Source organism: Electrophorus electricus, chromosome 20 (assembly GCF_041902795.1).
Source record: "Electrophorus electricus isolate QZ-2024a chromosome 20, ASM4190279v1, whole genome shotgun sequence".
NCBI classification, from domain to species: domain Eukaryota; kingdom Metazoa; phylum Chordata; class Actinopteri; order Gymnotiformes; family Gymnotidae; genus Electrophorus; species Electrophorus electricus.
In genome coordinates this window covers 16,797,537-16,805,540 of record NC_137516.1, presented here as the reverse complement: position 1 = coordinate 16,805,540, position 8,004 = coordinate 16,797,537, and positions in this window count along the sequence as shown.

The following is an 8,004-nucleotide window of genomic DNA, read 5'->3' as shown; positions in this document are numbered from 1 at the left end:
TAGAATGTATACTTTCTTTTTGTTAAAATAAATAAAATATCTGAATACAATACTTGTGGTATCTGTAAGTTTTTAGTTCTATTATGTATCATTATTATTTAGTATGTATTATGTATTTAGTTTTATTGATATTTGAGAAACACAATTTTGTTTTTAAAGAAATCCTTCAATGGCTGTAAATTTCTTCTTGCATTAAAGCAAACCAAGAAATGTATTCACATCTCCACAGGCATTCACAATGAAGTTTATTCACATAGGTTTTTGTACAGTGTAGCTGGGTTTCCTGTCACTGTGGGCTGCAGGGCACAGTAGTACAGTGCAGAGTCTGATACTGCAGCAGAGGAGATTTTCAGATCCACACAATTTTTGTCCTCATTTACTACTGCAGACATTCCTGGTACTGGGGGTTCAGCTTTTTGTTCAAATTTAGCTTCATCAACCAAGTATAGAAACTGTGGTCTGGATTTGGAATACTGACGATACCACAGCAGAGAATCAGTTGCAGCAGATCCATTGTACAGGCAGGAGAGGGTAACAGGATTTCCTTGTAGGACGTTTACAGTAGAAGACACTGGTCCTATTCCCTCTCCAGAACTATAACCTGCTGAAGAGAGTCAAAGACAAGAGGGCTGTATTTTAGGGTTAGTTTGGTTTAGTAAGTGAATACCCTTCTGTATTATTTGAAACCTTCCCCAGTTTTTATGTTGATGTTATATGTTGATCTAATGCAGAATGTCCAGTAATCATGTGCATCTTACCTAAAATGAGAAACAGAACCCATTGTCCACCAATATATGCCATGACTGATTTGCAGGTTCAGTTTCTGCTACAGTTTCTTCTTTTCTTCAGCTTCCCTTAGACCGACCCAGTGTCACATCACCTGCAGTTTCTAGATGAACTCTGCCCTCTTCTGGAGGGTTTACAGAATTAATCTGTATCACGAGCAAACACTGACAAAGACTGGTCTGTATCATTATCTTCACACAGCACAGAACAGTAATTATAGTATCAACTAATTCCACCACAAACAATTGAACACTGAACTGGTAATTAGGAAATCATGAAAACACATAGAAGCTCTGCATATGTGCTAAAATACTGTTGAATACAAATGTGTCAGTCTGTCTCAGCAGAGGTGTTGAAATGATTACAGAATGAAAAATAGGTTTATATGACATTTGATACAAAATTGCAGCAGACAGTGCAAGTATGATAAATACAGACAACATGGCAGCACATGCTATAAACTGAACATAATGTTATTAATAAAATATACACATATCTATACAGTAGATTAAACAATCCCTAAGTACAGGACACATGCCTGCTGTTCCAGTGTTTTCTGTATTTATGTTTATCAGTCCTCACTGGCTTATTGAGTGTATAGTTGGTCTTTTTGTATCCACTGAGGTCACCACTCCTGCATCTCTCTTCTTTGGCTGTATCTGGTTTCCTGAACTCACTGGAGAACCATGGTTTGTAATTCAGATTAATCTGAATATACACATTATCTTCTAGAGATTCTGCAGTGTTTGGTTGATTTGTATGTATATGCGATGTACACTATAGTTGAACCATGTGTAGCGGTTTTAACACTTTAATAAATCACAGTTGATATGGTTCATTGGAGCACCACCCTGATTAACAAGGAAATGCCCTGTTTTTAACTAATTTATTAATGATTAATCATTCTTAACTCATGAAAGTTACCATTTCGATAACGTGACTATTTTTTGTCTACCAAAAACTAAAGCATATGGTCAGGATGTGAATATGGCCCTCATTCACACTCAAAATATATGATATTCATCACTAAAGTAACTTCATGATGCCTGAAAACTTGATACATGTTCTAAAATAAATAATAAACTAAAAATTAATTGTTCTTGGATGCTATAAACAAACAGTTCAGTCAAAAAGGCTGATTGACTGGGCCATGTTGGAAGCCATTCTCAATATTTGCAAACCTCACTGCCACAATAAATGGATTTTGGATTAATGCAGTCCTTCATTGAATAGACTAATCTTTGTTTGTCACTTTATGGCCCCTCCCTCTCCTGAAACATCTTCGTGTGTTCATCTGTTGCCAGGTCCTCTCATGTCGTCCACCTGTTCTGAATTATGTGTAATTGTTTTGTGTGTATATATGTCTCCTGTGTTGTAGTATGCGTTGCTGGTGTTTGAAATATATATAAGTCGAGCGTGTTGTGTTAAACGTATCGCTGGTGTGTAAACAATAAATGTCTGTTTGATAAATGTCTGTTGTGCCTCTTCCCCACATCCTATTTGCCTCAAAGCGTCACCTTGTTGTTGTGTTGCTTGGCAAAAAAGGCTTGTTATCAGACTACATTGCCTGGTGCAATAATGGTTTATTGTGAATATTGTTAATAATAAATTAGATCATTTATTGAGGACTGGTGTATTTTGTCAAATGGTTTTGGTGGTTATCTACATTCATTATCTACTATCTTCTCTGTCTCTCTTTCTCAAGCACACACACACACGCACACACACACACATAGGTTCAAATCTGCTAGGCCCAATAGAGGGCCTGGGCCTAAATTTAATTACTTGGATCTTAAATAATTATAGGACAAATAGTGATGATTAAGAAGATTAAGCAGTGATGATTAATATTAATACACAATTAGCTTTTTTTTTCCAAGAAAGGGAAATATCAAATATAAATATGAAAAGAGGCCCAGGGCCTAAGGCTTAAGTTCTATGCAATAACTCTGCTAGTCCTGAGGCCTAAATCAGGAAAACAGATACAGTAGAACATTATATGCACTCATGCTCACTCACTCACTCCCACTCACTCACTCACTCACTCTCTCTCTCTCTCTCTCTCTCTCTCTCTCTCTCTCTCTCTCTCTCTCTCTCTCTCTCTCTCTCTCTCTCTCTCTCTCTCTCTCTCTCTCTCACACACACACACACCCCACAACAGCACACTCACATAGGCTCAAATCTGCTATGCCCAATATAGGGCCTGGGCCTAAATTTAATTATAAATAATGACAAGAGAAAAGTGATGATCAAACAGATATTAATACACTATGAGGTTTGTTTTCAAGAAAGGGGGAGTTGATAAGAGATGAGAAGGTAAGAAAGAGGACCATGATTGGAGGAATGACACTTCCTCCAGATAATAAAATAAGAGAAAATCATCACTGGAGGATAGAACTCCCTGAGGGGGGAGAAAAGAAGGAATAAAGAAGAATTCTAACTTAAGGATTAAGTTGTTCTTGTGGCTCCATTGTTGTATACAAATGGTGTCTGTGAAGTTCATCTGTTTTTCTCTACCATCCTGGCTGACTCTCATTGCCTGCTGAGTTGGATTTAATTTTTTGCATTCTTCACCTCACTAGTGCACCAACTGTAAACTAGTTTGATTAAAAATCTTACAATGCTGGTAGCAATTAGATATTTTTCACACTAGCAAGACTACAATTTTTCAAAAACCTGAGGATATGACATTGACATTTGGAAAATGGGTAATTGTGTTGGCAGATATGCCCATGAAGATGTTCTTGCTAAAGCTGCCAAACAAAAAATTGTATTTAGATTGCTTTGTTAATTACCTGTCCATCAGAAAACAGGCAACTAAATATTATCTTTCATATTTCAAAATTGGGGTTTTAATCTTCTCACAATACAAAGTTTAACTACCACATCTTCCATCCAAGCAATGACTTCAACATAAAAGTGCTAGAAGCATTCTCTAGTGTGAATGTTTGGTTTGCTCATTCTGGACTAGTGTAAAAAAATGTAGCCAACAGCAACTTCTCTGTGGGAGGATAGAGGAGTACCATTGTACACAAAACCAGGAAGTAATCACAATATTTAAATAATCCTCACCAAAATGATTAAATTGGTATGATTTGTGGACTGAACATAGGCTACTTCCTATTTTAAGCAAATACCAAGGTACATGGTACTTGCAACTTACTCAGATTAAACCTCACCCCAGTGTGCATTCAAAACATTCATATAAACTGCTCTGCACCTGCAAGTGACCTTCTGAATCAAATGCTGATTTAACGGAGAAGAGTTTGGTGTGAGAGATCACACACAAACACACAAACAAACAAACAAACACACACATACATTAAATTGGTGTGTGGAGAGGGGAGGACTGGAACACAGAGAGGTTATGAAATCCACTCACTGTGGGAAACCTCCCGATAGACATCCATATAGAAACTCCAGATACACATCCATATAGATACTCCAGATACACATTCATGTATATACTCCAGATACACATCCATCACATCCATACATAGCACTGGGATATTAACAACACCACTGTACTGTAGACTGTTCCTGCAAATATAGTTTAGTTAAGAAAACAAACAAACAAAAAAAAAATTGGCATCACTCTATTAAATACATTGTCATTGGCTGAATGATGATATAGCAGTAACAATACTGAATATCAATATGAAGATAATCAATAACATTTCGCATGGAACTTAAGAATGAGAGTGAGTTGGGAACTATCAAAATCCTGACCTATCAATGAACACTAGAATTAAGTAGTTTTTTTGTGTTACCACATGCTTGTAATGGGTTTCCTTGTTTGTAACCAGCTGTGGTTTGATGTACAAATACAAAGGAGATTGTGTAGTATTGTTTTCTACAGCCTCTCAGAAACTTTGCATCACTGGGCCCCTACTCTAAGAGCACAGTAGTAAAGAGCTGAATCTGCCAAAGTTTTGTTTTGTAATGGTGGAGGTTCTGGTTGTTGTTGACTGGAACCGAGCAGGTGGGGCAGACCCAGATCCACTCCATAACCGAGCACCTTTCCGCACTAAAAACTGAGATGCTTGGTGAGGATGTTTTCTGTACCAGTAAAGATAAACATATTCACTGCTTGGTTCATATGAACAGCTGAGTTTTACAGACTCTTCCTATGCAATATTCAAGATTTCTTCTTTTGGTCCAATTTGGTCTTCACAAAATATACCTGTAAATGAAATTTAAAAGATCATATTTTACAGTTCTAACAATTTTCCTTCAATAGATTATATGATTATGTGTTTATGAGTATTTCCTCTTGAACCTTCACATACCTGATACTAAGGTGAGGATGAGGAGTGCTCTCTCCATGATGAATAAAGACCCTCCTGTTTTTCTACTTTGTGTTTTTATGAGGCTCTCTGCAGGGGAAACTGTTATGACCGATGAAATGTATTCATGTAAGGAACTGTTTTTATGATATCGCTTCCTGCAATCACAATGTGCTCTGAAGCAAAGTAATATTTTGTAACACAAAGAGCCTTATTGCCTTTGGACCTTGTATTTGCATATTTACCTTCTATGTGTGTTTGTCCCTGTCACTACCTTCCTGTGTGTGTGTGTGTTTATATAAACTATATGGACAAAAGTATTGGGACACCTACACATTACAGCTACAGCCACTTTTATGACATCCCATTCTAAATCCAGACAATAAAATGAAGTCACTGCTTTGCAGCTGTAATAGCATCCACTCTTCTGGGAAGGCTTTCTACAAGATTTTGTAATGTGTCCATGGAAACCTTTGCCCATTTATTCACAAGTATTTAGAGAGTAGTATTTGATTAATTTTACTGTCAACTTTTTAAATGAATGGAGCACATGTGAAAATATGTAATATACTGTAATAACAGTATGTAATATAAAACTGGGACAGATTTGGAAGCTGTTTAATAATGTTGTTGGTATTCATTAAAATAATTTTGCAGAGCAATGGATATTATTTTTAGGCTACTACAATTTTCAACTGTCAGGTGATGAAGCACAAGTGCAGCTAGTAATGTGTGTGTGTGTGTGTGTGTGTGTGTGTGTGTGTGTACAAGAATCCTTATTAATGCTTCTTACAAATTAAGTAACAATATACTTTAGTTGCTCTTCATCACAAAAGAAAACTAATGTCATTGCATTTTAACAAGAATGTGGGCAGTGAAGTGTGAGCATCAAATATATTTTCGTTGTTTTAGAATAAAAATAAATTAATTAATCTCACCCCCATTCTCTTTTTGGTGCTTTCTGATACATGATTTAAAAATTCATTTTTTGTCAATATTAGACATGCAGAAACTTACAGAGTGCTGCCACCTTTTGACAGGTGGCTTACTTACAATTTAAAAGAATAACACATTTTCAGGCAATAAACACATATAGATGCAAGCTCATAGAATGTATATTATTTTTGTTAAAATAAATATCAGGAAAACTTTATTTGTGCTATCAGTAAGTTTACCCTTTTTAGTTCTATTATGTTTTATTATTTAGTATGTATTAGGTGATTAGTATGATTGAAATTTGACAAACACAAGTGTCTTGTTTTTTTTTTTGAAAATCCTTATTCTCCCTCATTCAATGGCTTTAAATTTCCTCTTGCATTAAAACAAACCAAGAAATGTATTCACATCTCCACATGCATCCACAATGAAATATATTCAAACAGGTTTTTGTACAGTGAATGATGTTTTCCTGTCACTGTGGGCCGTAGGGCACAGTAGTACAGTGCAGAGTCTGATACTGCAGCAGAGGAGATTTTCAAATCCAAACGCTTGACACTCTTATAAATGTGAGCAGACAAACGAGGATCAGAATCAGCTGTTTGATTTTGTCCATATTCAGTCACTAAAACAATGAACTGAGGCCATGATTTGGAATATTGGCGATACCACAGCAGATTATTCGCAGACTGAGTGAAGCTGTAGTTACAGGAGAGTGCAACTGTTTGGTCCTCTTTAAAACTGACTGCAGTAGATAAAGAGGTGATGCTGTCCTGTGTGCTGTCACCTGAAAAAGATCTTCAGTTAGTCACAAACTGATCCAGTGCAGATTAATGATTACTCCAACAGGTTGTTACTGAAGGTAGTAACATAATATTTAACAATACATAATATTTACAACATGTAAACAAATGTAACATGTTAACATGTAAATAAGGACAATATGTTAAATGGAAGCAAAGTCTTACCTGTGAGTACTGTTAAATGTATAAATAAACATAGAAACATTGTGTTGTATTTTGCCCTCTGTCTTAGAAGTAACTTAGAAGTCTCGCATTGGCATTCTTTCTGTACATCATACTTCAGTTCCTCCTCCTTTTCCGGTTAGTAACCAATGAGAGAGCAGGAAGCCCAGAATAAAAGCCCAATTATCTAGATCATCCACATGACTCTGTAGAGTCTGTTTAGTTTGTTTGTTTAGTGTATTTCTGATCAAAAGTTTAGATTTTTTTGTCAAGTAGAGTTAGACTCTTGGGGACTCCAGCAGGTGCCAGTTAATTCTTTGTTTCCTGTGTTTAATGATATGATGGATTTCATAGTACCATTTGAATGATGTAGATCATTTGTTTGTTGCTTTCTGTAGTGGCTCAAACAACAGACTCATACAGTGCACTATGCACTTTCAAAGTGAATTCTCATGTATCACTACCTGTTTTTAATTTCTGTTATGCAGTCTTTAAGTCTTTTTGGTGGCTCCTGTGTTAAACTGGATCACAGAAAAGCCTAATCACAAACAGGCTTTGTAACTTTATAGTTGTTTATGCTGTAAACATTACATTTATAGAACATTTCTTACTTGCAGGTTATCTTCCCTTTAGTCCAAAATAATTTGTTTTATAATGTTCTTTTTCCATCAACAAAGTTATCAGAATTGTGTGAACCCCTTTAAGGTTTACCTTTCTATTAAGCAGAACTGATATTATTTAAATTATTTCCACCATGTTTTAAAATATGTAATTCCTCTCCTGTTGCATTCATACAAGCCAATTGTGATGACCCAAGTGCCGCAGGGCAAGGAGTAGGATGCAGAGACCTCTCTCGACGCAGACAGACATGTATTAATGTAATAATCAAACGATGAACAATAAACATTAACAGCACTCACATGTAACAGTCCAGTGCAGCATGAACATGGGCACAGGCAACGAACATGAACAGCTACCCTGTACCATCTACACAAACAATGACCAACAACAAATTACACACATACAGGGGT